Here is a 27,333-nt window from a genome sequence, read left to right on the forward strand (position 1 = left end):
GCTGTCCTACAGCCTGGCAGGGTGGTGTTGGCAAGATATGATGAGGGAGAGACTGCTATAGCGGTTCTCCCTGGGGCAACCCTTTGGTCTAGAGCATGAGTCTCTGTGTGGTGGACAGGGTGCCCGTGATGGTGACAGTCGTAGTAGCAGGGACCAGACGGAGGCAGACGTTGAACAAAAATAACTTACAGTTCTTTATTGGAACTGACAGGAACGGTAGCAACGTGCCTTAACAGAATGGTGGAATGCTGGAGATGCAGTTGGAGGGAGCCACAGGATGGATCATCAGCCTGGATGCAATGGCAGGCTGGAAGATAGCTGTGTCCTGGAAGGATGCTTCAGCTTGTCCTGGGTTGCTTCAGGTATCACCCTTGAAGGTAGGATGATACCTCTTTCCTCTCACTAACTAGCTCTTAGCTCCACTCTTCAGGCAGGGAGCTGGGCTCACCTGCTCTGGTCTGGTGTGCTGGCTGCACAGACTCCTCTGAGTCTCTAATCTGCTCTGTTCAGACTCCTAGGTCTGACTGACTTCTTCCTCTGAACTCTAGAAGTTTCCTGACCAGGGGTTTTGTTACTCCCACTGGTCAGGTGGTGGCTACTCCTCCAATTACATCTCAGCTCACAGAAACAGAGTATAACACATGTGATTGGTTGCTGGAATTACATCACAGAAAAAATTAACTCCTGTCTTACCAGGCAGGATCTACCACTGCAGTGCTCATCTGTGTTATGTAGTGACATGCTGTGGGGCTGATCAGACCCAGACGTATTCGCAACAACTCCTCTGCCTTGCATCGACAAGGGTGTTGCTTATATATATATATATATATATATATATATATATATATATATATATAGAGCGACATTTACCAGGGCTAGCCAGTTTTCTGGCAAGCTCTGCAGGGAGTGAAGTGGGTTGAGTCTGTACAGTTACTAGTAATAGTGCAATAGTACCCCAAGCAAATTCGTGTTCCAGCACAGTCAGCCACCATATACTTTAGGAGACTGGAGCCTTTGATGTACCTCACATAAGGGTGGGACTTTCATCATGAGCTGAAGAGAGAGTTTGGGAGTTACTCTTTTTAATTGTTTGTCTCATATTTAATTGTTATCCTCCACAGGATAGGGAATAAACATATAATCAGTGGAGGTCCAACCGTTGGGACATCACATGATGAATAACAGAACAGGTGATTCGATCTTACTTCTCCAAATCAATTAGAGTTAACTTGATTGGTTGAAGTCCCAGTGGAAGGACCTCCACCAATCAGATTTGTAGATAAGATATTACAATTTAACACAGGAGAACCACTTTATATACCAAGAATATGTTCCACATTTTAGGACAGCGCTTTTCATTTATTAGTTCTGTTCCTGTCTCCTAATTTTATTTTTTTCAGATATACATTTACATTAACAGGTCAAACTTTAAGAGTTTGGGTCAACTTGTTAGATACCTAGGCTTGTTAGATACCTAGGATATCAGAGCTGCCAGGCACCAATGCTAACCTTTAAGCCAACCAGCTAATAAACATGAATTGATAGGACAGAAAAATGCTTCCAACTAGAAAAAAATAGTCCATTTACCTTTGCACGTAACAACTGCAAGAGAGGGAATGTCTACTACATTCTGGCCATAGGCTACATGAGAAATGATCTAGTTACCAACAAAAGTTATAGCTGCACTTTAATAGGCCACAGCTGGAATATGGGTAGTATAATAGATGGGGTCTGTCTACCTTAACAACATACAGTACAGTACACAGCTACAGAATCAGCCCCTGTTCAGACCATCATGTTCATTTGGGGTTCTTTCACCTGTTGCATAGTCAAACCTAGGGAAGGTGTCAAAGCCAACCACAATTTTGTTTCCTAAGGAGTAAAATAATTCATATATGCAGATAACATAATTCACGGCTTGCACACTAGGAGCACTTCCTCCGGATTGATTGCAGTTCGCTCTCTGATTAATATGCGCACACTGCTAATTGTGTACAGCTGTGCCGCCGACAGTCCAACCGACCACGGGAAGATTATCCATCAATGTCTGCAGTTCCTAAACCTGTAGGAAGACAAAAACTGATTTATGGGCGGCTATAATTCTTAATTAAATACAACAAATTGCATGTTTTTACCTAGGGGAGGGATTCGAAAACCAAAGAACATACATGTAGTAATAACGATAGTAAATATTAAGACACCTCATTAACTGGTATGATTTATATGACCGAATATTACATATTATAAGATCTACAGTTAGAAGTGGTATTTTTGTCGTGATAGAGACATATTGGGGCACATTTACTAAGGGTCTGGACACCGCATTTTCGTTGGGTTTTGCAATTTTTTTCAGATTTGCCCTGAATTACCCAGGGTTTTTGGTGCGAACGGATTGTGGCGCATCGGCGCCAGCTTGGATGCAACACAAATCAGGGGTGTGGATGTCGGACAACCAACTGATTCAGACAAACCGCAGAATTTAAAAACCAAATTCTGTTGTAAATCCGAACAAGACAGAAAAAGGTTGCCTAGTTAGCTAACTCACTTTTCAAGTCAAGAAAAATACATCCAAAAATCGGTAAGAAATCCAGCAGAATGTACCAGTACCATAAGTAAAACATAACTTTTAATAATTACTGATAAAATAAGTTCACAGTGAATCACAATAGTATGCACATCAACCATCTAGTCAGCAAAAACCCACCAGAAAGGGAGCTTATTCAGACCTCCAATAAGTCTTGTCTGACACGGTCCCCAGTAATACCTCACCGTGTCTTAGTGCATTCCTGTATAACATATGACACGGTGCATCATCTCAAAACCACGGACCAACATTAATCCGGACAGTAAGGAATAAAAGGGTGGATCTCACCAGTCTTCGATGCGCCGTCTCCTGGTCGAGCGGTACTGGTCCTGAGGTACAGGACCTATTAAGCCCTACGATCTCTTTGTATCCTGACAAGGACGGTCCCAGTATTGTCCCTTTCAGACCCTGTTAGTCCCTAATATGTAATCCCTACGCTTTTCGTACGTCGTGTGACGCACTTATCAGGGGAATAAAGTAATGTAGTGGACTATGCAGTCTTGATGCTAAGTATGGCTGCAAAAGCTCCTCATCAAAGGGTTAAATATGTAATATGGGCCCATGCCACTACATCTAGCCACCATACTAGTATAACTTGTATTATACGGGCCACTGCTCATTTTTGATTCATTTTAACCCTTTTATGTTATATTAGATCTCCTTTGTAAGTGAATGTTCCCCCGATATTGTTTAATCCCTGATCCGAGTGGTTTTGCTAAAAAAACTATTATAAAATTATTATTATGATGAGGCCCTTATGTTTATTATGCACACCTTCAGCGTTCATAAGGCTGTCTCAGCCCACCCCTCATAAACCTTCTTAAGATCCTGTGACATCATCCAGCATTTCTAGTTTCCTGCAGATCATTTTACTGCAATGTGATTCAGGAACTTGGGAAAGCTGGGTGCAGGCTGGCTGCCCTACATATACACATTGGAGCACATTTAATAACAACAGTGAAAACTGTACTTTGTGTAGATTGCCTGTGTAGTGTGCAGGGTGCGCCAGATGCAGGATTTCTGGTGCACGTTCTTCATTAATCTGGCGCCCCTGCGACCTGTGCAAGCAGTTTCCACTAAAGAGATCGTTCAAAGTCTAACAGAAACCTGGCACATGTCCCTTGGTAAATGTGCCCCATTACTTCACATACACGGAGCTGCCTGAACTATGCAGGTAGAACTAATCAACCTGAGCTGGATCACTCATGCACAGCAGCTGGGGGTTGGTGCAGCGATTGATTGCTTCAGTCTGTCAGGGAAACCACCGTGAATGCAGTATTCTAGGCTTATGCTTGGCAGGACAAGACTGGAGCAATGCATAATTAAGGTAATAGGAGAACACCAAACGCCCTGTGTGACGGCCACAGGAGCACCAGAGCCTCATTATTATAATTATATAATAGTTTTTTCTGCAAAACCACTCGGTTCAGGGATTAAACATGATATGTTTCTGCATCAGTGTAGCTACAGCATTCTCAAGGTATGTTAGGATCACAATGAATAAAATCAAATGGTAGATTTCCTTAAAATTAGAGAGACACATCCCTTAAGACTCCTGAGCCCAAGTGCTACCATATCCTCTGCATCCCTCTCAAAATATGTTTCTGTGTCAATGCATTTTATGTATTGTGTTCTTAGTTTGACTTATTTAAAGATCATGTGCCATAAGATTAACTATTAATGTCTGATCATTAAGGGGTCTCATGATCACCATTTTCGGGAAGTCCCATAGCAGTGAATTAATTGAATATCTAGCATGAGAACTTAGGGGCTTTTTAAATTATTGTTATACGTAGCACAGGTACAACCCCTTAAACCAGTGGTTTGTGAAAGGAAGACTGGTGCACTGGTGCTGCATCATTTTATTTGGTGCTGCATCAAATACATAAAAAATGTGTTTTCCCCCAAAATATGGAGCCCACAATGATAGAATATGTGGTCCAATGTGTATCACATAGTAAAAATGAACAAGTTCTAGATGGATGGCACTTATGAAGCCCCAGCCTGATGTGACTGCATGTAGAGAACTGCAGCCCAATGTTCCCTATTCCTACAGGGGATACATTGGGGCTCATTTACTAAGGGTCAGCGGAGCGCATTTTCGTTGGGTTTCCCGCTGATTTCTGCTTTGCGTCGCATTTAACAGGGGATTTTGGCGCATGCGATCGGATTTTGGCGCATCGGCGCCGGCTGGCACGCAACACAAATCAGGAGACGGCCCATCGGACAACCCGACGGATTCGGACTACACGCGGGATTTAACATTTAGAATTGTGACGCAAGGCACGTACTTACAAGCACCGGGAAGAAGAAGGTGAACTCCGGCGGACCTCGGCGGGGAGACGATGGATGCAGGAACTTGGGCACAGGAGCTTTTATGCGCCGGACTTCATCTTCATCGGACCCTCCGGATTGGGGATCGCAACAGGACCGGGTAAGTAAATTTGCCCCATTGAGGTGCACAGATTTGTGCAATTACTGAACTTAAAGTTGTAAATCACTATATTCATAAAAAGTAACTTATACATTGTATAGAAATGTCCCAAAATTTGTCTTTGGAGCAATCTTAACACATATCCCTGCATAGGGACATATCAAATGTGACCATAAATATTTATCAGGTTGACATCAATATAGACATCAATATAGTTATTCATAGTACTGTGCAAGTCATATCAGACTATTATACTGGGGGATTACTCCAGTCTATGGTGCTGTAGCAGCTTCAACCAGGCTTATAAGCAGAACATAGCATAGATTTCACAGTAGAATATTGAAGTAGGGATGCCCTGACCTCTAGTTTTTCTGGGCTCATTATGTTCTGGGGTAGAGATTGCCGGTAAATCCACAATGTTCGTCTCATTAGCAAGGGATGAATGGAGAACAAGACTAGAGATTTGCGAGTGACTGACATTGCTGATTTGCAAGGAACTGTAAAAGTCAATTTCCTTTGCTTTGTAAATAACTTAGCTATATTAAAACATAAGTTCAAGATTATAAGGCAAAACTAAGTGAATAGCAATGGTCCGACTATACTTACAATTGGAAAACTGACTGTAGAGAACGTTACAGCAATATCCATATCTCCCCGAAGATTATTCGCTTTATATTTACAGGGATTAATGGGGTTCACATAATGTCATAAAAATACAAGAACACAGAATAAATTATATAATCAGTGGGTGTGGGCAATTTTTCTGCTTTGTGTACATAGGCCTTAAAGGAAATCAAAACCAAGCCTGATAAACACTTCCTCATAGATCCTGGCACCGTGACTGTAATCTTCTTATATTTGTTCTAAAAATAATTTTTTAAATTATGCTAATGAGTCACCTAATGAGTCATGCTATAGCTTCAAAGACTGTTACACTGTCTCACCCTCCTCCCCTCCACCCTCAGTACTTCCCCCTCCCTCTACCTGACGTAATCTCACTGCAGCAGAGGAAGTTTCAGAACACAGCGAGACCGGGAGAATGGCTGCACAGTGTTACAGCCTGTAAAGCATGGAGGGGCTCTGGTAACCCCCACCCCTCAAGCCTCTCTGGCTTATTAGCATCATTTACTTAAGAAGGAGACCATGGATAACACATATAAGAAGATTAGCCCAGTACCAGCGCCTGGATCTATGAGTAAGTGTCCCTGGTTTATCATGATGGAGTTTGATGGTAGATTTCCTTTAAAAGATTTTTGCACAAATTGATTTATTTCACATTCAGAAGATCACATGTGCTCTATGTGAATGGAATATAGGAATTCATCCACCACCCTGGCTATAGGCTTTCTTTACAGAGTCAAGATATAGATATGTTATTTGTTCTTGTATTTGTGTCTTCTAAAATTCAAATTTCAGCAATACATAAGTATACAGCTATAACTCAAGCGCCATGATGAATATAACTTCATATATAATATGATGAATATAACTTCAATATAACACAAAATGCTTCCATATTACTGTAAAAGGAAAAACCTGCAAGCCAGCTTTGCTGGATGGATGGTAAACATTGGGGAACATGTATCAAACTTTTTGCTTGGCTTTTTCTTTAATTTTTGAGATATTTCATGGTTCTTGTGCTCATCTGCAACTTTTTTTTGCTCCTAAGACAATCTCCTTTCAACGTTGTCCATTGTCTAGTTTTCTGCAGTGTTTCCTGAGATATCACTTGAATCCAGACGTGAAATTTGCGACTTTTTAAAAAAGTCATAAATGTTGGCTGACCCAACCAGCCAAAAAAAAAAGTTTGGTGCTGATTGCGACTTTGTTTGAAGACTTTTTGCAACAGAAGAAAAAAATCACTAAAGACCAAACACCACATGGCATTAATAAGGATAAAACTGCTAAGATACATATGACCTGAAGAAAAGCCAAGGAAAAAAAACATGCAGACAAAGCCAGACTTATGATACATGTGCCCCAATGTATATAGATCTACACAATTGTAACGTAGAAATGCTAATAAAAGAATTGTGTAATCATAAATACAGGAAATCCCTGGGTTGCATACAAGATTGTAGCCTGGGGTTAAAGTATAGTAAATTCTACTAGGTCTGTAAGTCAGTTGTTCTTACAGGACTACCTTTAATTTGAATGATTTCTGGGGTAATACTATCAATGACCTCTTTATGATAGGTTATTAAAAGGTGATAAGTGGGAATTATATACTTTACTCCCACTGATCATCTGTTTAACCCTACAGAAAGAGGAAGAAGCAGAGAGCTTTCTGTAGGACTTTTGCTTTATCAAATTGAGCTATCTACTTTGAGATATGAGAGAACATGGCTGTGAGAGGGAAGTTACTGAGGGAGGGATTGATCTGTATCAAACTGACCTGTCTGTTGTGAGATAAGAAAGGCCATGGCTGAGGGAGTAAAATGAGTGAGGGAGGAATTGAGTTGTACAACACTGACCTGTCTGCTGTGATATGAGAGAAGCCATGGCTGAGAGGGAAGAGTGAGTGAGGGAGGAATTGAGTTGTACAATACTGACCTGTCTGCTGTGAGATAGGAGAGGCCATGGCTGAGAGAGGAGAGTGACTGAGGGAGAAATTGAGCTGTACAACACTGACCTGTCTGCTGTGAGGTAGGAGAGGCCATGGCTGAGAGAGGAGACTGAGTCAGGGAGGAATTTAGTTGTACAACAATGACCTGTCTTCTGTGAGATAGAAGAGGCCATGGCTGAGAGAGGAGAATGAGGGAGGGAGGGAATGAGTTGTATAACACTGACCTGTTTGCTGTGAGATGAGAGAGGCTATGGCTAAGAGAGGAGAGTGACTGATGGTGGATTGAGTTGTACAAAACTGACCTGTCTGCTGTGAGATAGGAGAGGCCATGGCTGAGAGAGGAGAATGAGTGAGGGAGGAAATGATTGGTATAACACTGACCTGCTTGCTGTGAGATAGGAGGGGAATGGTGTGGTAAAGCCATCTTGTTTTCTGGAGTTTGTAACAGAGACTAATGCATGAGAAAAGTGAGGTTTTGGACCATCTAAATCCTACTTACACGGAGTTCACTGAGGAAACTGGGCGATGTCTATCCATCAATGTAAACTGCCTTGCACAAAGGGTATGACATTTTTCATTCATATGAATTGAAATTATTCTAGTTTCTTTATAAGTAAACTGGGTAGTAAAGAAAGAAAATAGTTGAAAAGGTGTCCAAAGCCTATAAAGTTTTTGAGATTTGTGAGCAAATACTGTTGTGTGTTGCAAATACTGTTAAATCGTACAATGTAGACATTCAAATATTTACATCGCTGGAAACCTGTTCGCTGCTACCAAATCTCTGGTATCCATGACAATTCCTCCTAAGCCTCCATTAGTCTCAGTTTCCTAATTGCAGAGAGGGAGTCAGAGGCAAGATGTACTTAGTTGTAACTGTACCCATGTAATTGACATCTTGTGAATGGCATTTTTACAGCACATGAGTTGGTTGACCAACAGATAACCTTCAGACTGAGAGCTTCATGGCAATTTAACTGAAAGGTCATTCAATTTATGCAGCGTCGTGTCTCAATGTATCATGGAGTCTCTGGACACAAAACAGTCATTCATGAAAAGGTGATTTCACGGTTGCAAAGAAAACCTCTTAACGTCCTTTGTATTCTGTTTATCTAACATTTCCTTTAGATGGTTTCACTTTGCTTACACTCTAAGTTCTGGATATAAACTGTTCTTTTGAGACTGCCGTCAGCTCGAGAATAGCACTATTGACAAAAACCCGCCGACCGTCCCTCTACTTTACGGGCCTGTAGCTGTCTTTACAGAGATATAGACTGCGGCGAATACTATTCCATTAACGCTAATAAAAGTCAGCAGAAACGGAACAAAGGAAGGGACTGACAGCATATCATCTAGCACAAATGTTCTGCAAAATTACTGGCAGGAGAATACAACAAAATAAAAGATACGTCCAAATCCTATATGAAATGCTGCTGAATGTATAGATATTCTGATTCAGAATATATGCGCAATCTATACTTGCAATGACCCAAACTTACTTAGGGGCATCAGAGGTGAGTTTCAGTTTGATTAGGAATCTTACAATGCAATAATTTTGTAATTTCCTATTGTTACAGTTTGATCTGTTTTTTTATTCTTGCTATGCAGCATTGGTGAAGGCAATATAAAACTTAACTTTTATTATGTAATAAATTAATATTTTGATCAAGCCAAGGTGTTCCAACACATTACAAACAAACAAAACACATATACAGGCGGTCCCCTACTTAAGAACACTCGACTTACATACGACCCCTAGTTACAAACGGACCTCTGGATATTGGTAATTTATTGTCCTTTAGTCCTAGGCTACAATAAAGAGCTGTAACAGTTATCACAGGTGTCTGTAATGAAGCTTTAGTGTTAATATTGATTCTTATGACAACCCAACATTTTTAAAATCCAATTGTCACAGAGACCAAAAAAGTTCTGGCTGGGATTACAATGATAAAATATACAGTTCCGACTTACATACAAATTCAACTTAAGAACAAACCTACAGACCCTATCTTGTATGTAACCTGCCTGTAGTCACATGGTGAAAGCCCACTTTGTCGCACTATTCATGTCAATGATAAAGAAAAAAGTTATACTGGACCCACATCGCGGCCCAGTAGACAACGCATCACTGGTAAATTGTTCAATTGATCCTGATGCATGTCAATCTTGGCATGACACAACAGACAATGGTTCTGAAGACAACTGCACACAGGGTATGATCACAATGTCATTAGACAACTGTCATATACAAAATCAAATTTTCGTGGTTCGCCTGTTTACAGATAGATAGTTCAGAATCAGCCATTAATGCTGGAAGAACAAAAGATCAAATAATTGGAACAATCTTACCATTACCCATGAACCAGAAGGTCCAGAAGGTGTGGGTCCCCCTCTGTATGGATGCATGGGGTCACACTGATGAACGGAGAGCCTAGTTATACCCTCTTGTGACCTAGCACCCCAGAATACTGGCTCCCGCCCATACAAGGGCAGTCCCAATCTTTGTCATTACATATTTGTCATTTACATATTTTTTCAGGCAAATAGGACCTTTCTTTACGCACTTAAAACTGTTCAAATTAGTGCATAAAGAAACCAGCATGAATGCTGGACATATATCATCAGTCAAACTAATTGTAGATGTCCTTTAATGGAAATTTACCATCAAAATCCATTATGATAAACCAGGAACATTTACTCATAAATCCAGGCACCGTGACTGTGGTAATCTTTTTAAATATGGCCTCCTTCTCTCTAAAATAAACTTTTAAAATTATGCTAATTATCCAGAAGTGCAATGGGGACGTTAACAGAGCCCCAGGATCTTATACTGTGCAGGAGCACATCTCACCCTGCTCCCTCAGCACTTCCCCCTCCCTCAGGGCAGCAGAGGTTTTAGTGGCCTGTGAAGCTGCAGCATGGAGAGGCTCTTGTATCGCCTGGCTCATGAGCATAATTTTAAAAATTGATTCTAGAAGTAAGGAGGCCATGAATAACAAATATAAGAAGATTACCACAGTCATAGTGCATGCAGCTATGAGTAAGTGTCTCTGGTTTATACTGCTTTTATGGTAGATTTACTTTAACTTGCATGATGCTTCCTTAGCCTCTTTCAGGGGAAAGTCTGGCAGCCCTTATGTACTCAACCGGTGGGACAATAGAATTCCTTGAATATCTGAATAATACAGTACACATCTATTAGTGCTAATAATAATTGACTGCTTGACATGTAATTGACATTGAAGTAGATGGGAAAAGTGTTGAGTGCGGTGCCCTGAATTGCGACAATTTCATTCCTCTATCGCACATGTGATCCAGTAATGACTAAGTAGAGAGCATCATGAAAAGACGTTTCTAAACACATAGCAGACATATATAATAATTAAATTGCATTCATCTGCTAGATACATATACAGTATTTGCCTGCTTACAGCTAATTGGTATTAGCCACTTTACAGAACAGGGCTCACGTATGAAAGGTGCTCTGATTGACCAATCAGGGGGTTATTTATGCCGACCACTTAGCCTGAAAGTAGTCATTTTTTGAAGTCTTGTTGAGAGCAGCTTGATTGGAAAGGCGCCAAGTTATCCCAGTTAATTGAAACTTCTCAGATGTCAACTTTAGAATATATTGGCTTCTGAAATCACTGCCAATAATTTGCTGCATTATTTACATACTGATGTAGGGGCAATGAATTTATGTAACCCCTTAAGGACGCAGCGTTTTTTTTCATTCATTTTTTACTTTTTAAATTTTCGTGTACAGAGCTATGTGGGGGCTTATTTTCTGCGTAACAAATTTTACATCTCAGTGATGTTATTTATTATTCCATTCCATGTACTGGGAAGCTGGAAAAAAAAAACGAATGTGGTGAAATTGTCAAAAATGCGCATTTGAGTCACTTTTTTGTGGGCTCAGTTTTTACCACTTTCACTGTGCGCTCCAAATGATATGGTTACTTTATTTTATGTCTTTGTTTCGGTACGATCACGTTGGTACCAAGTTTTTATTGTGTTTTAATACATTTTCAAAAAATAAACGAATGTGTATGGAAAAAAAATAGTTTCGCAACTGACACTAATAACTTTTTTTGTACATCGGTGTACGGAGCTGCGTGGGGTGTCATTTTTTTGCGAAATAAGCTGACCTTTTGATTGCTACCATTTTGACAACTGTGCAAACTTTTGATCACTTTTTATTACATTTTTTATGTGATGTAAAATGGAGTGAAAGGAGTGTTTCAGACATTTGGGCGCTATTTTCCGTTATGGGGTTCACCCAATCCTTGATACCTAACTTGCTCGTAATTTTTATTGTTTATTACGTTTCATTTTATATCAATTCTAGGGAAAGGGGGGTGATTTGAATTTTTAGGTATTTTTAATCATTTTTTTAAACTTATTTTTTTACAAATTTTAGACCCTCTAGGGTACTTCAACCCTAGATGATCCGATTGTTCCTACCATATACTGCAATACTACTGTACCAGCATTCGCCCAATACCATTTAGATCTGACTTACATACAAATTCGACCTAAGTACAAACCCACAGTCCCTAACTCTCTAACTCTTGATTCATTATTTTGCCCTTCATATCTTTGTTTGGTTAGATGTTAGCTGGATGACAAGTTCATGCAACCTGATTTTTATTGCCAATTCTAATGAAAGTAGTTAGTCCATTACCCAAAATTAGGGCAGGGGCTATCCTATCCTGTCTTGTCTTTGTTCATTTCTAGGAATGCTCACCAGTGAATATATTTGCACCATACAAAAGTACTGTGGCCCTCGATGTCAATAGGACAATAATAATAATAATAATTCCTTTATTTATATAGTGTGCAAAGATTACACAGCGCTGCACAGAGCTTGCCAAATCGGTCCCTGTACCCAATTGGGCTCACAATCTAATCAACTTACCTGTATGTTTTGGAGTGTGGGAGGAAACCAGAGGACCCGGAGGAAACCCATGCAAACATGGAGAGAACATATAAACTCTTTGCAGATGTTGACCTGGATGGGACTTGAACCAAGGGCCCAAGCTCTATATGCAGATAACTTGCCTCTAGCTGTAGTATTGCCATAAATTATAAGAAGTCAATCACAAGTGCTACCGGAGACCTTTCTAGTTGTTATGACGATAAATGTTAATAGTTTTAATGCCTGTAATTAAAATTGCAAATCTCAATCTACTTTTTTTTTAAGTCAAACGAGTCCCCAGATAATAGCACTGTTTAGCATCTCTTCAGCTTTGAATTGGAAGGTCTCGCTATCAGTCACGCTAACATTGTACAATCAGCGCTCATCACTGCGGCGATGAAGTACTTGGTGCAATCAAAATGTTATTCATTAAGAAAGTCATTAAGAAAGTGTTCATATCAGTATATGATGCTGGGAGGTCGGGAGGTGACAAAGGATCATGATATATGCAGTCAGACACCTATAGAGAGAGTAAATCAGTTCAATCAAGGAATTTTATTGTGTGTCAAGCTTCAACCTCGTATATTAGTCAAATAAGGGCAGTGGTCTCACCGTACTTTTCAGTTTTGAGAAACAATTTGTAAAAAGAGCTCTGAATCCTGCTTCCTTTTCTTCCATAGCACACATTGCTAGGACTCTGTTCATACTGTCAGTGCTATTTATAAAATATAAAACAGCCAGAGAACATTCGCCTGTCCCTGGGTTTCGTGTATGTGCTTCTTCCCTGGGAAGTCGTACTTCCTTTAAAGGAAATCTACCATTTGTTTTCTTGCACTGTGAACCAAACATACCTTTAGAATGTTGTAGCGACACTGATGCAGAAACATACCTTGTTTAATGCCTGCACCAAGTGGTTTTTTTAAAAAAAATTGTTATAAAATTCAGGCCTTTGGGAAAGCTGGGTTCCCTGGCTGCCATACATAATAGAGCTTCCTGAACTGTGCAGACAGGACTAATTAACCTGAGCTGGATGACTCATACATAGTGGCTGGGGGATGGTGCAACGATTGATTACTTCTGCCTGTCAGACAACACAGTGATGGCGTATTCTTGGCTTATACTGGGCAGTACAAGGCTGGAGGTTTAGAGTAAGAGGAGAAGCCCCGGGGCAACCACAAGATTGACAAAACCTCATTATCATAATTTTATAACAGTTTTTTTTTCCGCAAAACCACTCAGTTCAGGGATTAAACATGATATGTTTCTGCATCAGTGTAGCTACAGCATTCCTAATGTATGTTTGGTTCATAATGCATGAAACCAAATGGTAGGTTTCCTCTAGAAAGTATTTTATTATAAAGCAGTCAAAGGTTAAATGTTCACAAATCCATAATTTGAAAAATACACTTATCAAAAACCCTTTTATATTGTTTTTTCACATTTAAAGTTGAAGAACCAGAAGTTTACATACACTAGATGTATCTTCACTATCTGACAGGAAATCAGAATAAACCGTTCCCGTTTGCGTCAATTAGGATTACAAAATGATTTATATTTGCCAAATGCAAAAAATAAATGTGCCAAAAGAATAATGCGAGAGAGAGAAGATTTTTAAAGAATTTTTATTACTTTCTGGAAAGTCAAAAGTTTCCATACATTTCATTAGTATGTGGTACCATTGCCCTTAAACTGTATGACTTGGATCAAATGTTTTGGATATCCATCCACAGGCGTCCTTCATTAGTTGGTAGTAACATTCCTCATGACAGAGCTTGGTATAACTGAGCCACGTATGACGTATCCATAATCCACTCTTTAACCAGTTTGGCATTAGCTTCAGGTAATTTTCCATTAGGTAGATCCATTCGTACCGAAGCTTTATCTTTCCGACTATTGTCTTGTGATGTTGCTTCAGTATTCAAACATAATGGGGCACATTTACTAAGGCCCTTGCGCCTTTTTTGCAGATTCTTTCCGATGCAAACTGCTTGCACAGGTACTTAGGAAGTGTCCGAGACACATATGTGTTACACACTACTTTTTTGTGTTGCAGCTGCATTATACCCGACGCAATACAAATCTCTGCACATAAAGGGGCACAGTCGGACCATGCGCCACATTGTCTGACAACATTGTGTTGCACGCCCTATGTTAAACGTGAACCAAAAAAATTTAGTGCACGCTGTCGGAGCAGTGATTCATGAAGAACATGCTACGCAATTCCTGAATCTGGCACCCCCTGCACACCACACAGGCAAACTGCACATAGTACAGACTACCCTGTTTTTGATTAATGTGCCCCAATGTTCTTTCCTCATCTTACATCTATTTTGTGAAGTGCTCCCCAACATGATTCTTCACCCCCGTGTGCCACAGTTGGGATGGTGTTCTCATTTTTGCAAGCTTCTCAGTTTTTCATTTCAAACAATGGTCATTATGGCCAAATAGTCTAATTTTAGTTTTGTCAGACCACAGGACGTCTCATTGCAAACTAAGGTCTTTTTCCTGTTTACATTTGTAAACAATAATCTGTCCTTTTAAGCCAGTAATGGTTTCTTCCTTTAAGCCCATGTCGATGCAGTACCAGCTTTAACCAGAATATTCACAAGGTTTTTTTGCTGTTTGTTCTTGGGTGGATATTTCAAACCACAGTACATTCATGTCTGGGACAATAAACCCTTCTCCTTCCCGAAACGGTATGAATTTTCCCATTTGTTTGTACTTATGTATAATTGTTTGTACAGATGAATGAGGAACCTCCAGGTATCTGGGATTTTCACCCAAGGAAAAACCACACTTGTGTAATTCCACAAATCTCTTCCTGATTATCTTAGTCCTTTAGACTTTCCCAAAGAAGCAGAATGTTTCAGATGAGCATTCACATACATCCATAGGTGTGTCTCTAATTTATTAGATGTTGCCAATAAATCAGAAGCTTCCAAAGGCACCATCAAATGGACTGTCCAAGGCACAGTAATCTTAATGTATATAAGCTTTAGACTTTGCAGACAGTAACAAAAATGGCTTAAAAACGCTCTCTCTCTCTTATTATTCTGGCATTTGGCAAACATAAATAATTTGGGTAATCCTAATTGATCTAAAACAGGTAAGATATATTCTAATTTTATGTCAGCTAGTGAAAAAACATATGTATATGCATATGTGTCTTTTTATCTAGTGTATGTAAACTTCTGATTTCAACTGTATACTTTTTTCAACATTTAAAAAATCCCAGACAGAAGGGATAGCCTTCAGCAGGAGTATCTGTGATATGGAAGCTGCAATCGGGCAAACTGTTTAAAGGGGTTATCCGGGTGTTAAAAAATACTGAGGGCCGGGCCATCTACTTACCTTGTGCGGTGCTGCTGATGTCCAACGGCCCGTCTCCTCTGTACGCCGGTTTGATTACAAGGGTGCACCCATCCGACACCATCTCCCAGCGCTTACAATGCTGAGAGATGGGGACGGATGGGGGGAGCCGGCCACATCGCAGACCAGAAGCTCCCTGTGTGCGGTTTCTGTGCCACTGTAAACAAACAGGGGCACGGATCAAACGGACCGCAGCGCGGGACATAGGCGGCGCTGTAGGAGGTAAGTACATGTTTATTATGTTTAACTAGCCCACCCCAGCCCGGCCCTCAGTAATTTTTAACAGCCGGATAACCTGGCTGGTCTAGATTGACCAGAAAGTATTTCATATTTCTTATCGAGGGATATAGAGTTAGAATGAAAGAAGTCCTGAGGAACGATGATCCACAGGAACTTCTTACTAGGACGCATCTATCATCAGTAAACTGATGGTAGGTGTCCTTTAAGATGTTTTCTTGTATTATGATATCTAGAAAAATTAGGCAGTAATCAGTAAAACGGTGGCATCTTTTCAGAAATGTCAGGTCGACCAAAACTAAAATGTTTGAAGAGCAAGAAATGTAAGAATCCATTTGCATCTGTGAACAGTGCATCTAATCCCTGAATCCTTCTCCAGCCTGGCAGCTACATTGAATATTTGGATTCCTTTGCCAGTGAGGAATATATCAAACGCTGCCAATTCTGATGAGTAGCAGGTGATTCTTGTACAGTGTTATCTTTCTTTGCTACGTATCGGTATTATTTACCGTCTACAAAATGCATGGATGTTGTATATGGAAAGGTAAAGGCGTGCTGTTCCTTATGAATTTGTACTTATTCATTTTCCAAACCTTTATCCCTTTCCAAAGTAAGAAAAATTCTCTGCTTTGCTGAGCAATCAAAGTAAGTGTGATAAATAGCTCTGCATGTGTCAAACTCCCTCGAGAATTTTTCATTTTAAGGCTTCTCTCTTGCCCGCCATGTCCATGTCAGACTATGAGATGTTCATCTATCAAATGTGGAGCGCTGAAGGCAAGAGGGCCCTGGGGTTTCTGATGCCATTGCTCTTTGTCTCTGTCCGCGCTGGAAAAAAAGATATTGTAAGCCAATGTCTCTGGAGCTTTAGAGATAAAAGACTTCCATTGCAAAGGTATTATCCATTTATAACTATGACCATGATTCAGGAGTGTCATGACCACCTCAACTCCAAGAAACTGTATCCTAGCTACATCACTTCTAATTTTACCTTGCCTCCAGGATGACATTTGGGATGTCGTTATTAATTGCTGAATTTGTGACAAGGATAAAGGTGGAACAGTTCAAAAAGGTAACATTGTATCTCATGAAATCTTCAAATATAGAAAATTTGGGATTCAATTTATAAAGACCCTCCCTTGAAACCATTGTATAACATAAAATTGAAAAACATTTTCTTGATAAATCAGAACATTTCAAATTACTGTAAAGTATTATTACACTTTTTTTTAGACTTTTTTAAAAAATTTTTACACAGTTCTTGGCTTATTATTAGAGATGTGCGACCCCAAACTTCAAGTTCCAGTCCAGTGTTTAGATGCATCCTGCGCCACCCAAACATACTGGCAGCCGCGTAGCCAATCTGGCAAATTGAAAGAATTTTCTTTCCACAACTCATGTAAAGTGAGATTTCTCCAAATATATCTGTGCCCCCAATAATCCCTACAAGAAAAAATCTGTCAGCGGCCTTTACCTTCTGATTTATAAATCTTGAATTTTGCAAAAATTTTACAATTTACAATTTTTAACTGGTTTATATGGCATGTGCCTAATTTAGATGAATATGTGCAATTTTTGAAGCAGTTACTTTGGACATCATTTTATATGCATGGTGGCCTTGTCTCATTCCCTGAGTAGTTGTTAGATAGATACATCATTTGCCCAATTTGGTATGAAGGGTAACTGCACCTTCTCATTTGATTTCTGTAAAAGTAAATTGATTTGTGCAAGGAATTATAGGAAAAATTATAGGAAAACAGAGGATGAAAATGCTGCAAATAATAAATGCTCCCCAATATCTCCTATTCATTGCAATGGGTCTTCAGGTGCAGTACGTTGTAATAAATATAATAATTATAATATATCTTTATTTATATAGCGCCATTGTACTCTGCAGAGATTTTCAAATCATGAAATTCAAAGACTACGTTCATTTAGGGAATGTGAAAGAATTGGAGATTTTCTTTAACACAGAGAAGATTGTGATCTACAATTCTCTTGGAAGTATCTTGTCCCCTTCAAAAGGGCAGCATGCTAGCTCATGGGTTAGCACTACAGCCTTGCAGAGCTGGGGTCTTAGGATCAACATCTGCAAAGAATTTGCATGCTCTCTCCATGTTTATGTGGGTTTCCTCCGGGTCCTACTGCTTCCTCCCACACTCCAATACATACTGGTAGGTTGATTAGATTGTGAGCCCCATGGGGACAGGGACTGATTTGTCAAGCTCTGATCAGAGCTGCATAATCTGTGTGCGCTATATAAATAAAGGAATTATTATTATTATTAATATAGTCATTGATCAGTGGAACAGACCACAACATTGCCATCTGCTGAAAAGCTACTATGTGTTTTTGGTGAACATTTGCTTAAAGACTATGATCATAGACTATGCTGCACCTATTTTAAACCAAAAAGTCTAGTCAATTTTGGGGAAAATAAACATACCATGCACCCCTCAAAAAATATTCATTAATCCAACAACTTGTGTAAACTTTGTAACACAAGTTAACTTTTGTTTTTATATACTTAAAGGGAATATCCAATCCCTGTCTACAGGAGCGATCAGGGTCCTAGTGATGGGACTCCATGGATCACGAGAACGAGGGTCCACTCCATTCACTGTCTGTGGAACTGATGGTGATAGCCAGAAATGGCATTCGGCTATATCCATATTAATGAATAGAGCAGTTGTGTGCTTGTGTGACCGTCTGCTTTATTTATTTTGGGTACAACGGTCAGTTTACCATCGATCAGTAAGTGTACAGGGGCTAACTTGTTGGGACTGGACAGCCCCTTTAAGGTTGTGTACAAGCAGTGTACCAATAATGTACAATCTCATAAGACAGAAGTAGACCTATCTTGCACAAGAACCTACTCACATTTGTAAGTAATTGTATGAATAGAGGAATTAGGTAACATATGACAGAACACAGACATGAAGGATTTTAATGTAAGGTGATCAAAAGAGAAATGTCTGTATTTCCTAGGACACAGTTTCAGATAGTCTGGTAGTGATAGCTGGTTATCTCTGTGGACGCTCCTCTGGACAGGGTTGTAAATCAAGCAGCACTTATGGCTGGAATGGTATATTAAAGCCATATTAGCTGGTCTTTAGGTTAGCTGAGCAGTAGTGAGCAGCATAATCCAAAAAATGTAGATAACAGAAGTGTTTTTCATTCCATAAAACTACTTAACCAAGACAGGGAATCTGTCATCTCCTCTGTCATAGATACAATAAATTTACAGCCTCGTGGGTGAAGTGCACTGTATCATAAGCATTGCCTTTCCTGAGAAAACATGCCTTCTGAATGCTGGGAAATGGGATTTCTATCTATATGAAGATGGGGATTTTAGTGCACCACAGGTGTGACTGAGGGGTGCAGTTTACTCTTTCTATCACAATTTTTCCCAACAAGCACCTCCTATTCAGTTTTGATTAAAAGCGTCTTCCTCCATCTGTGCACTAGACCAGTGGGTGCACTTGACCTTATCACCAGACCCAGTTTATAATATGGGTGGTTTGAGCCAAGCCCTTATAGGGGGCCGCCCAAACCCCACTACAGGCAGTCCCCTACTTAAGAACACCTGACTTACATACGTCCCCTAGTTACAAACGGATCTCTGGATGTTGGCAATTTACTGTACTTTAGCCTTGGACTACAATAAACAGCTATAACAGTTATCACAGGTGTCTACAATGAAGCTTTAGTGTTAATCCTGGTGCTAATGACAATCCAACATTTTTAAAATCCAATTGTCACAGAGACCAAAAAAAATTTGTCCGGGGTTTACAATGATAAAGTATAGAGTTCCGACTTACATACAAATTCAACTTAAGAACAAACCTTCAGACCCTATCTTGTATGTAACCCGGGGACTGCCTGTATATTTGATTCTCTCCTGTAGTGATAAAAAAAGATACACAAAAGCCTAAAATCTTCTAGAAACACGTTTGTAGAAAAGTCCTTAAAGAACCTATGATGGTCCTTGTAAAGTCCTTCAAACGCAGAACCAAAAGCCAGAAGAAAGGAGCCACTATGTTTTTTTTTCCAAGAAACTGGCTTTTGGTACCATATGTTTCTTATCACTTGTCTCATCCACCATAACCTCACTGTGTCCATTTGTTAATAAATTTGTTTTCTATTCAGATATTATCTTATACCAAAAAGCAGAAGGTGGACGGCACTCAGGGAATGTGCGGTGCTCTGGGTACGGTTAAAGTCAGTAGATAATAGAAAGATCCCGGCACTCGCAAATGCTGATATTCAAGTTTTAATATGCATCACTGCAATAACATCAATCTATTGATGTTATTGCAGTGATGCATATTAAAACTTGAATATCAGCATTTGCGAGTGCCGGGATCTTTCAATTATCTTATACCAGGCCTGATGAAGGGACCTGAGTAGTCTCAAAATCTTTTTAGTTAGCGAATAAAAGGGAATCATCAAATGAGGACTCTCAACTTACATCATTTTAAAAACTGGCTAACAAAGAATATTTTAGCTTTTCATATGGCCCGAAAGTCAGGACCAAAAGTCAGAAGAAGGGAACCGCCATGCTCTTTTCCAAAGAACTTTCTTTTGGTACCATGTGTCAGCAGTAAATATCAAACCATTAAAAAAAACCACTATGGGGGACTCTTTTCATACAGTCCATTAAATGTATAGAAATACATAGAACGTATCCTGACCCAGCACCTCCTTGTATAATGTGGTCTATTGATGGAAGTGTTTAAAGGACACCTGTCATCAGGTCTGTGTCACTAGTCCTGTCACCTCTACCTGTTGGAGCAGCTCACAAGGATCCCATCCCAGCCTTTATCTAGTTATTTCATACATTATTCATTGTAAAATCATCTATTCTTTATCATGTAAATGAGGCTGGTCACATGGTCAGAGGCAGTGATGTCACCCCTGTTACCCCTCCCCTCTCCTCCCCCTGCTCATGTCTGTGTGTAATGTATAGTAATGTATAGCTAGTCTGTGTATGTCATCTGCTGACATGCTGCATCCTCCTAATATACAGGTGAGGGACACAGACATCAGCTACACATGAATCTGACATGTTCTGCTGTAACATGGCTGCCTGGAGCTGCTGTATCTCTCCTATACACACACACATGCACACACAGGCTGAAGGGGGCGTGGCCAGCAGCACCAGGAAGCACATCATTATACAGCCTCACTCCATTACACAGGCTGTCAGTCATGCACTGGGGGTGTGGCTGTGCCTCCCACTCATGAATAGAGTGGACAGTTTGAATATGCTAATGCTTCATTGGACATTTCACAGGACATTTGCATACAGCTTTAGGACCTCATTGCTTAGGTTACAGGCATGTAGAGGGACAATGAAGGGATAGAGGCAATGCTCTCTAATGGCAGTTTATGAAAATATATTTAGTTTAGGGGGGTTATTTTGCATGACGGGTTCTCTTTAATGCTTCCTGGACATATTTGGATCGGTAATTAGAAGAGTAACTAAACCTTTGAAGCAATTTTTAAATTTCAGAAACGAATAAAGCAGGTGATAATAGTAAACTTTGTAATATACTTTATTAAGTAAAGCAGCTTCTCCTCTCTGTGCCTTCTTCTGCTCTTCCTCCTGCAATTAGCAGTGTATCTCAATGCCTTCTTCTTCAGGAAGATTATAAGACAAATGAATAACTCTTCCCATAGCTAGAGCATGTGTCACTTGATGATTTTGCCCTCTGGTCAGTAGATACTTTTTGGGCACAAATATACAGTGCGGCTGTGGAGGGGCCCGGGATGAGGCCTGCTACATCTAATGAAAGCATTTTACCAGTAGATTATTACAAAATTATATGTTATAATGTTAACAGTTCATGATGCAATCAGTGAATAATAATTGTGTAATGATTTATTGACAACATTTATTAATTTGATGCGGCCGTCTGTATCATATCTGAGGCTGGCCGCACCCTGTATTGGCACCCAATCAGATTTCTTTATTTCTCAGCTGTCAGTGGATACAGGACAGAAAGCTGATTTACACAAACTGCTCAAAGGATTAATTCTATCTTCTATCACCAGGATCATGGATTGTAAAGCAAGCACACTGACATACTGGTGTGTGCCCCCTCTGGCAGAATCTGATCTTCTTTAAGCTTCTTATGTCTTGGTTTTGACAAAAAAGGCTTTAAAAATTATGCAAAAAATCCTGATGGGCTCCAAGCTCCATAGGTGTTAATGAAGCCTGGTGCCCCACAGCTAATTTGCATAATTTGGAAAGCCTCTTTGTAAAAAAAAAAACAAGCTAAAGGAAGAGCAGATCCTGCCAGAGGGGCACACACCAGTATGTCAGTGTGCTTGCTTTACAATCCTTCATCCTGGTTGTCCTTTAAACAAGGAAGTGAGGCAGAGAAAAAAAGAAATGAAGTTAGTAGACAGAACAAGTGGGCACAGCCAAAAACACAAACCAGCATCATGAACAGCACTGGACCGCAAGGATGGACAAAGAAGCGGGTACTCGTATAGCAGGGATGCTCAGTGTCCCAGTGAAAAGTATAGAAGTAAAGCCATAGATCAGCAGAGAGGCGCAGCACTCACCAAATCTTTGTGCAGAAATACTGTATTTGAGAGACACACAGGGAGGTTCAAACTGTGGCAGCGGTCCGTTTCACACCAAATAACGCCTTTCTCAAGCCTATGACCGAAAAAAGAAAGACACAGGAACATATTTCTTTAGTAAAGGATATTAAAAGTTTACTATAATCATTTGCAAAATTGTACCAAAATTTTAGTAAATTTTAAAGAAACTGCAATGAATTCTTACAAAAATACACATCACATTACCTATAAGCACATCTGACATATGTTAATATATTATCATTGCGAAATTTTCCCATAGCTGATTTCTTAGGATCCAAGTAGTCAGATCTTTCCTAAGAGATGCTTCCATTTCTTATTATATGAGACTGTTTAAAGCAGAATATCCTTATTTCCAGTTGTTATTCAGCTAAACTTTTCAAAAGCACAAAGTGTGCTGCTTGTCATATTTAAAAGAAAGTTATGGTCCACTGAAAAGAGGACGAAAAATTTATGATTGCATATATAGTACTTTTTTTTTTTTTGATTTTGCAGAAAATACCTTACACTGAATTTAAAGGTATCATCCATCTCAGCATTATAATGACAAGAGAGGAGCATTCTTCCAATATTTCTAGGTAAAGTGTATCAGCAATTATTTGTAGATCCACCATCAGCAATTATATATACCGGTCAGTCCATTTAATAGTTTCTTGGAAAATTCAGTGTGTACTCTCATGATCCTGATAATCAAGTTCATTCTTATTTGATGGGAAATATATGTATTTAAAAACTTAGCCTGTGTTTATCTATCAAAAGGCAAAATGGGGCACATTTACAAAGCTCCGTGTGTCAGTTTTCTGTTGGACTTTGCACGTTTTTTTGCCTAGTGCCTGTGCCACAATTTCTGCACTGAAGGGGACGTTCCGGTGCTCAGTCAGACTATGCGCCAGATTTCACATGCAAAGTCTGACAGAAGTGTGTCGCACACCCCATGTAAAAGGTGCACCAAAAAAAAAATTGGTGCACTCTGTCGGAGCAGTGCAGGTTCATGAGCAGCTAGATTCATGAAAAACGTGCGTCCTCTGCACTATACACAGGGAAACTGCGCGTAATACAGACCGCACTGTTCTTAGTAAATGTGCCCCATTATTATGTATACTATATTATCAATATGTGATTAATACCTGTTATTAAAGCAAGAAATTCAATGTTTTTGCCAAAATAATATAATATACTATAGCGAGAAAATCACGTAATAAGCAATGGTCATTGCTTGTAGCACATAAGGAGCAATAGAAGCTATAACTACAATTCTATAGAATGAAGTAGGCAGAGTTATAATTGCAACATGGGAATAATCATTGATACAAGTTATTGTGCTTTCTAGATTGCTCAGTTACAACCACAGAGAATGGGGGTCATTTACTAAGGGCCCAATTCGCGTTTTCCTGCCGCGTTACCCGAATATTTCCGATTTGCGCCGATTGTACCTGAATTGCCCTGGGATTTTGGCGCACGCGATCGGATTATGGCGCATCGGCGCCGGCATGCGCGCGACGGAAATCAGGGGGGCGTGGCCGAATGAAAACCCTACGTATTTGGAAAAAACGCCGCATTTAAAAACCGAAAATGTGTCGCTTGGGAAGCGCTTACCTTCACCTGGTCCAGCTCGGTGTATTCCGGCGCGTCCAGGTGATTTTCAGCGCTGCAGCGCCACCTGGTGGACGGCGGAGGAACTACTTTCATAAATTCCGTCCGGACCTGAATCCTGTTCAGAGAACGCGCCGCTGAATCGCGAATGGGCCGGGTAAGTAAATCTGCCCCAATATGTTTAAAGGAAACCTACCACATGAAATGGTAGGAGTAAGATGCAAATATCGAGAACCGGCCCATGACGCGCCGAAGCTCCTTCAGCTATAAAGATTAAAAAGTGTTTAAACTGCGGTACAGCGGTTTATGACACTAACGTAAAAAAGCTCCGGCACAAGCTCACACTGAGCTGGTGCTCGGTATTTGCATCTTACACCTACCATTTCATGTGGTAGGTTTCCTTAAAATGATATAAGTGAAGATGATATTTTGCATTCCTTTAAATACTTAAGTATACAATAAAAATATATCTACTCCCTGCGTAAACATCTCTTCCAATAAAAAATACCTTTTAGTTCGTAATATATGAACTAACCCAACAGAGATGGAGGTTTCTGAGATTAATCCTTATGTCAAACCATTAGATAGGTATATTACTCTCAATGAACTCTGTGGCATCCACAGCAGTAAGGGCAGTGTTACAGATGACTCTATGCTTAGCTTTTTTCACGGTTCACAATATTTTGAGATGTGTAGCGTAAGATGGCTGGCTGTCAGGTGTAATACAAAAAGTTTTCGAAAACTAAAGAAAAAAAATAGTTGTTTATCTTATATGAGTATCTCTGAATATCCCTCTAATGCAGATGTCTCTCAAAGATGGGTTAAGGAGATCAATATTTCTTAACTACCATTGATGCGGTATAAAAGCCAAACCAGTATATAGTCCAAAAGGAACAGATTCACAACTAATACCACTACTTTTCAATGTGTTTGCATCTCTTCAGTACTGTGTAGTCAACTGGTTTAGCTTATTGAGAGTCTTTTGACTAGGTCAGGGAGTAAGAGTTCTTCTTACAGAGACTTTGCCAATTAAAGGGAACCTGTCATCAGCAATTGGCCTAATAAAACACTACCAGAATATTGTCAAGCAGCGTAACACCTTCTAGGCTTTGTTTCTTTCATCGTCCAGTATGGTGGCATCATCCAGAAAATAAACTTTGAAGCGAGATGTAAATTGTTTGTATAAAGTCATGGAGGCGGAGAGTTTAACACTGAAGTCAGGGTGAGGAGCTCTGAACACCTCCTCCACTGTGATTGACATCAGGCATCAGACTTCAGGAAATCTGTTTAGTGATGTGAGGACCATCAATTACAGTGAATGGGCTTTCTGATGAAGACAGAGCTTGACTTCAGTGTTAACATCTCCGTCTCTTTAACTTATACAACCAGTTGACATTTCACTTCAAAGTTGATTTTCTGGATGATGCCACCACACTGGGTCATGAAAGAAACACAATCTGGAAGGTGTTCAGCTGCTTCATAACATACTGCTAGTGGTTTATACAGTCAATTTTTGATGACAGGTACCTTTAAGGCCACCATGCAGCCATGTGGAGAGTTAAAGTCATTGATGCTCCACCAGGGGATTATGGGAAGTAAGCAAATATGTTTTTCAGTATAGGATAAGAAAAATATTGCCTCCTAGCTACCCTTGAAGGCAGCCACCTTAACATCAAGCAAGACTTTCAGGAAACCTAATGCCATAATACACGATTCATACCAGGAACAGGAACATACCATACGATCCATACCAGGAACAGATTGCCAAGAAGAAATGCAAACACGTCAAAACATTGGGGCAGATTTACTTACCCGGTCCATTCGCGATCCAGCGGCGCATTCTCTGCGGTGAATTCGGGTCTTCCGGCGATTCACTAAGGCAGTTCCTCCGACGTCCACCAGGTGTTGATGCTGCACTGAAGTCCGCCGAGGTCTGTCGGAGTTCATGATCCTATTCCTGGTACAGGTAAGCACGTGTCCAGCGACACTTTTTTTTAATTAAATGCGGGCTTCTCCAAATCCGTCGGTTTTCGTTCGACCACGCCCCCCAATTTCCGCCGCGTGCGCGCCGGCTCCCATCGCGTGCGCCAAAACCCGGAGCAATTCAGGAAAAATCGGCGCAAATTGGAAATATTCGGGTAACACGTTGGGAAAACGCGAATCGGGTCCTTAGTAAATGACCCCCATTGTCTGTCTACCATTGGGAATTTGTTCCTTTTGTGGTTGGAGGGAGGTGGACATCCCCTTTAATGCCCTTCACTGAAACTCCATCCAGCAAAACACTTCACAATTGTAATATACATGTATTTCTTAGCACACGTGTAAAGTAATTACTAAATGTCATATTTTGTTATATTTCCTTATATTATTGTTATAATTCCGTATCCCATTGTCATTTATATCATTAATAACTTTGTTTACCTCCACAGATATGCCAACTTGCTTCATCTCATTTTGTCATCTACCACATGACACGTTTTCCTTACAGACCATTTGTAATGACACTTTAAAAAGATATTAAAGATTCCGGCTCTCGGCACGGCTCCCCAAGGTATCCCACATGGAATCATATCTCCGTCTGAATGCAGTAAACCTTCTGCAGCTATGACAGCTATCCTTCACCTAATATCTCATCTATTCACCTAAGTGAGAATGGAGGCGAGCGAAACGCTGTTTATTAGCTATCATGGTGTGAGCGACACTGAGAATCTAATAAAGAAATAGATAAACGGCATTTAGTGCTCCCCTTGATTTATATTGAATGAATAATAATGGCTATTTTCTATACAGAAGTAGGCTAACAGGAAAATGGCTTGCAGGGGAAATCATTGTATAGGAAGGCCACGTTTCAGGCTCAATCCATCTACATCTATATGGAAGAAGTTGTTACTATTTTTATCTCCTGAACATTCATTCATAGGCAATGGCAAGTTTACCTTCCATCTGTGCACTAAGGGATAATTCACCTTTTGTTCAGCTGCACCCTAAATGCAAACCTATACTAAGGATTCTCTAGAATAGCTTTA

At 40.0% G+C, this 27,333-nt stretch overlaps 1 long non-coding RNA gene across 1 annotated transcript; it reads left to right on the forward strand.

Moving 5' to 3' along the window:
• The first annotated feature begins 212 nt into the window (after window positions 1–212).
• On the forward strand, window positions 213–27,041 carry LOC140134249 (uncharacterized). Its single transcript, XR_011856157.1, has 3 exons — window positions 213–377; window positions 23,210–23,292; window positions 26,737–27,041. It is a non-coding gene; the product is annotated as an uncharacterized lncRNA (long non-coding RNA).
• The last annotated feature ends 292 nt before the right edge of the window (window positions 27,042–27,333 follow it).

This window comes from Engystomops pustulosus, chromosome 5 (genome assembly GCF_040894005.1).
Source record: "Engystomops pustulosus chromosome 5, aEngPut4.maternal, whole genome shotgun sequence".
In the NCBI taxonomy this organism is placed as follows: domain Eukaryota; kingdom Metazoa; phylum Chordata; class Amphibia; order Anura; family Leptodactylidae; genus Engystomops; species Engystomops pustulosus.